Source organism: Pararge aegeria, chromosome Z (genome assembly GCF_905163445.1).
Source record: "Pararge aegeria chromosome Z, ilParAegt1.1, whole genome shotgun sequence".
In the NCBI taxonomy this organism is placed as follows: domain Eukaryota; kingdom Metazoa; phylum Arthropoda; class Insecta; order Lepidoptera; family Nymphalidae; genus Pararge; species Pararge aegeria.
In genome coordinates this window covers 8,153,827-8,159,826 of record NC_053208.1, presented here as the reverse complement: position 1 = coordinate 8,159,826, position 6,000 = coordinate 8,153,827, and the positions used below count along the sequence as shown (strand labels likewise).

At 32.9% G+C, this 6,000-nt stretch overlaps 1 protein-coding gene across 1 annotated transcript in view; it reads left to right on the top strand.

Annotated features, from left to right (window-relative positions):
- Nucleotides 1–1,337: 1,337 nt before the first annotated feature.
- LOC120636029 (glutamine synthetase 2 cytoplasmic-like) overlaps nucleotides 1,338–6,000 on the top strand; it is a 65,379-nt gene continuing 60,716 nt past the window's right edge. The window contains exon 1 of the mRNA XM_039907274.1: nucleotides 1,338–1,462. The gene's annotated coding sequence lies outside the window, so the exon portion shown is untranslated. The remainder of the gene's footprint in view (nucleotides 1,463–6,000) is intronic.

Here is a 6,000-nt window from a genome sequence, read left to right as displayed (position 1 = left end):
GGAATCAATAGTTATCTTTATCAAATTGCCTGTATAGGGCTACCTGGAGGCAGATATTCTAATTTGTAGGTAATTATTTTGTATGTTTAATATTAATATGTAATGTATTTTTTTATTTAGTTTTTGATTATTAATTTATTTTAATTATTCTTATCTATTTAAGTGTAGAAATTAAAAGAATTATGATTATTATAATATAATAAACAACAAAGGTTTATTTTTACGTACAGGCACGGCCCAAACGATGACGGATCACAATTATATGTTATCACCGGAAAAGTAATTAAAAAACTGTCTTTAATTGGCTACGCAAATACTCCTCCATTACTTGTTTAGGGTTTCTGTCTAAATACAAAATAAGATTAAAAGTAAAATAAGATTTTTCACATGCAAAAGGTAATTATATTCATGTAATTATCTTTTACGAAGATAGATCTGAGCCTATCAAAATAAAATCCTTGACCGAGGGATCTGAGTATGATAGACAGTAGTTAAATTAATGATCCGTTTTTCATAGGCTATATTCCTGGCTCCCTCTAGCATACCAAATCGCGAACTTTTCAACACGTAATTCCACCCCTATGCCATTACTGAACATTAATTAGATTTCTATAAACCTATAAAAAAAATCCTAGATTTAGAATTCTTAGATTTGCAAATGCATTTATTTAGAACAACAAAATATGCTTGGTGGAGTCACGTAATGTCGGCCCTGGATCAATATCTGGTAGCTAGTCACTGGGCAGTTATAATAGATGTTTAAAGTAATGATTATATGTAGTAAAAGGTATATTATGTAGACTAGTAAAGTCGATATAATGTTTGAGGATACTTGTTTGCTTAGTTCTAAAATAAAAAGCTTTTTACTTTATGATTTTACTTTATTCCATGATTCCAATTCTAGTCAACTACATTCTACTGAAGGTACCTAGAAGGTACACATTTATATGCGGAGTTTAGAGAGAAAGAAATAGGAAGCTTTCGTAGTCACCCGTATATAATACGGATATGGTTCCGGCGGGCAAAGCACGCCCAGCTGCCTGGCGCTTCCCTTTCGGACGGCTCTGCTGCATGATTGAAGTTCCGCACACTCTGAACAACACTCCCGAACAATAACGAAACCTTCAGTCGTTTCGCAACGGGAACAGTCCCCTGCACCAATTTGGCGGAACACTTCCTATGACCCTGATGAAATAGGGTGAGTAACGAGGATGTTGCAAAGTACCTAACTGTTCGTCAATGAGCTGTCGACTAGCAACCAGTGACACTCCGTAAACAGTTCTCCCTCCACGCAAGCGCAATACTCAGGAGATGCGCGCGCATATATTCACCAGCACGCCGTGTAACCATCAGTCAATCTCAAAGCAGCGCTCGTCGCGCACGGTTGTTATAACGCTACTTGAAAATAAACATCGCACTACATACGCACGATTCGCGCGTCACTTCGTGGGACTTTACCAAGGTATTGTAAACATAACTTTATTTAAAGATTCCAAAAGAGATTTTGAGCGTAAAATTTCCTCTAGCACGTGTCGGGGTGGTGCATGCGTAGTCCGTTGCATTGCGAATTCCATCGTTCTCGGCCAAAATACGCGCGTATACCACCAAAACGCTAGAATAATGACTTAAGTTGCTATGCGAACTTTTTCTTCAAGTCTCCATTTAATTTTGGATCGTGTAATATTTTTTTTAGTTTATTTATGTTCCATAAAAAGAGTGTTTATTAAACTGAATGTGACTTCAATAACTTTAGTTCGAATCTTGTTTTATGGCGCGGGAGTAAAAGTGAACTTGTATGCCTTCAACTTGGAAATATTGGGTATATATATCATGTATTATAATTAAATTATTCTATCTTGTTTGTGTTATATTATATCATACATTAACTGGATTACAAGATAAATTTGGGACAGAAAGCTCGACAAGGCGATAAATTTAAATGTATTCGGTCAATAATTTTCCACTGGAGCTTGGGACCAATGTTTTCGTACGAATTAAATATTCATAACAATAGTCCCTCAGCTTTTGATTTATTCATGAGTTCCTAGGTAGGTAGGTTTATCATTCCACTACCGAGGCGGGTAGGCACAGGTATTTTAACTAAAAAATAAACAAATTTCAACAAATTTAAAAACAAAGATCCTAAATAAATACGTTATTACTTTAACAAAAACTTTCCGCGCGGATTATTGATAAAATAGTTTACCCACATTGATGTTTTTGAAACTAGGGTCTTTTGGTGTTGTCATGGTGATTCTAGTAGAAAAGCTACTAACATTTGTAGCTTCGAGGTATAGAACTGTGGAACCAGTTAATGACTTCAACTATTTTTGCTGGAAAGTTTAACTTTTAGGCAATTTTAGAACGAATGAACCATACTAATGGCCCGCAGTGATGAAAGTTCGGCCATAATTAATACTACATATTTACATTATTAAGCTTGTATTGTCAACTATACTTCTATTATCGCAGATTCTACCAACACTGGCACTATTAATATTTTTCAAACAAATTATACTATATTTAATCTAAAAAATATTAAAAAAGATTATATATACATGTGTCTAAAATACGTGGAAGAGTTATTTTTTTAGATGTAATGTAGGTATAATTTTAAAATAATATTAGTATTCTGCATTCCTTCTCTATATGAACTATGAGTGTGGGGAGTTTCAACTCCTCGGTCCGCGCAATTTAGGTAGAAAACAAAGTTTTTGCTTTACGTTTCAATATAATACCTAAATGCCTAAAAAAGCATATTTTACCTAAGCAGGCAAAAATAAAAATGCCTATTCTACCTATAACTTAACATTTGCATATTTATAATTAAGATAATATTTCTGTATAATATATAGGATTTATCTCGTAAATAAGAAATATATTTTATTGTTTATGATTGCAGTTATTTTTACCAGTAATTTCCATTGTGAATGTACCTACTAGTAGGTACAGTTTCGATAAACACAGATGATGGTCTTATTAATGAATAGGCTTTATGTATACAAATTAAGAAACCCTATTTAATAATCCTATAAGAAACAAAACACTATAGAAATTTCGGGTATGGATATGCCTTTTATATTTATTAAATAAACCTTTTATTAAATTATTTATTTATTAAACTCTTTATTTGTATACCAAAACATTAACATATACAAAATACGATGAAAACAGAAACATGAAAAAAGAACTAGAATACAAAAGGCGGCCTTATCGCTTAATAGCTATCTCTGCCAGGCAAAATTATCCCATAGTTTTGAATAGTTTCATTTGCGGTTGTTATGTTTTTAAGGAATTTTAGGAGGTAAATACAAATGTTGATAGGTAAGTAATACAATCGTAGAAACAAACAATTAGCTTATTATGTAATACGATAATATTCGAAACTCGATTCGTTTGGTTTGGATCGAGTTTGTTTAGGTTACTTAGGTACCTAGGATGTATATTCATTGCACATACCTAACTATTTATCGTCTATATTAGTTATCCACCTTATCCAAAAAACAGCTGTGGCTAGTGGACCCAGTCTTCTCTCAAAAAGTGTGAAGAGTTGTAACAACATTGACCCATAACGCTGCTTTAATGTGGGCTTGCGGACTTATTAACAGTTCTAATAATTGTTTCGTAGAATTTATTGGATTAAGGATAAAAGCCAGCCAGTATTATTCACGTTGTAAGAGTAAAAAGTATTTTGGTCGTTATCACAAGTAACTAAGTGCCAAAAAGTATTATTGCAAGAGAGAGACACTGTTAACAATCAACAGATTACATATGTATATCGTTACGCATACACATCACTTCCCAAAAAACCTGAGGTTCCCCTTTTTGGGGGTTTGCTTTTTTTTATTGTTTCAATCGGATTTTTATCACCGGCCGCGCAGTTCCCACACACCATATTGTATGTCCCATTTGTATTTCGTTTACATTGTTTGTATATTTTAACTGTCGATACTATAGAAATATTAACTCACACCATTCAGTGCAGCTTTTTTTTAAATTATAAAATTCCTAAATGAAGCAGCGCTTTGACATTTTGTTTATATCGCGAGTTAAAAAATTTCTTATTGAACTAGACTAGACCGCTTGTTTATTAAGATATGTAATAAATTAATCTATAAGATATGAGTTTTTTTAAAGCGCTAAAAACCTTTGGGACAATCATTCTTGTAGAACGACCATTAAGCGAGAGCGATGTGACACAGTGGGTCGTAGAGTTCAAGTTTCTATAACATATACCCATCAGAAGTTGTACGTGGACAAAGTCGCGGGAAGGCGCTAATATATTTAACATGATTATGACTCCACAGTTTAAAATATATTGCTATCGATAATGGGAATACAATGCAAATATTAATTTTTCTAATCGGGCTGATATTAGACGTTTGATATGAAAGCTAGAGTGATCGTATACCATGTTGTTGCTTTATTAAAAATGCACTGGATCATAAACATAGTTATGACATCGTACCTATACCTATATATGTAGATATAGGTAGAAGTAGGATTTCCCAAGAGTAATAAAAATCATTTATTCACTGTAATTTAGATGTGTACATAAATCATAGCTTAATAAATACGTAGTTTTGTTGATACACTGATCCTTAAACTACGTAAAAACTCGTGCGATAGGTAACAGTGCTCTCCACTGTATAATTGTTAAAAGTTGAAGTGCAATCTTATGATAAGAATTTTTAATGATTTGATATTTTACATTTTAAAATTAAATTTCCAAATATAAAATGATTTTTAATGCAACATGCAGGCATTATGGGCTTCTCGTAGTTTAAGAGCCTATATCCATCCCGCTGCTCTTCTGCGGACTGGCGGGCTTCCATTAACTATTTTAATTACCGATTTGTGATAATAGCCGCGTTGATACTTTAGTAGGTACGAACTGAAAGTATCTAAACAAATAATTCACTGTCTAACAGTTTGTTTGCTCGACCCAGGAATCAAACTCCGACCTCATAATCTGATCGAACACGTTAACCGCTAAAACAACGAGGCATATCATATATGATTACTAAGTTTATTATTAATAGCGGTCGTTTTCCTTTATTATGTATAGATAAAAACGCGCATATTGCAACATTTTCAAACTGATTGTGTGCCTTTATAACTAAGCGGTGATAGCCTGGTGGTTAGAACTTTGGCCTGCCTTTCGGAGTGTCCGAGTTCGATGCCTCTAACTTTCGCACCGAACCTTTTGGAGTTATGTGCGTTTTTAATTTAAGCAAATTAAATATTACTTGCATTAATAGGAAAAACTGTTCTTAAAGATGTGTTAATTCTACCAATCCGCATTTGACCACAGTGGATTACGGCCTAAACTCTTATAATTCTGAGAGCAGACCCGTAGCGCCGCTAATAGGTTTGATAATGATAAGACTAAAACTCCAAAGAAACTTTTACCTGTAAAAGCATGAACCATTGATTAGATTAGATAAAAATTTGCAATTATGCATCTGGGAATAGGGTTGCCAACCGTTTTCTTAAGTATAGTAATAATAAAGTATATGTCATGTCATAGTAGGTACTTTTTTATCCATAAGTAATGAGAGTTCGACAAAATATATATTTTAAACACTATGTTTATTATATATGGTCATATACCATTATTTTTTCTGTTTACTAAAATAATGATTAAATAACAACTCCAATGCCAAAGTCGGACGTTTCTGAACGCAGACATCATTAGTCACGTCAAAAGTTAGTTTTAGTACTAATTACAGAATGTATGGAGCCGTAATACTCTTTAATACATTATGAAAAATTGTTATGTGCCGCAAATGGCAATTTTTATAGCTGTAAAGATAATCTTTGTTTATCCTTAGATATAAGTACAAAAAAAAAGGAAACAACAGTATCTGAAAAAAAATTCTTTCCCGTTAAAACCATAATATGGTCCAGAGATAAAAAAACAACGAAATACACAAATACGAAGTCGCTGGATACAAATAGTTACCTATAAATAAATAAACATACGAGTAATCGATTTTA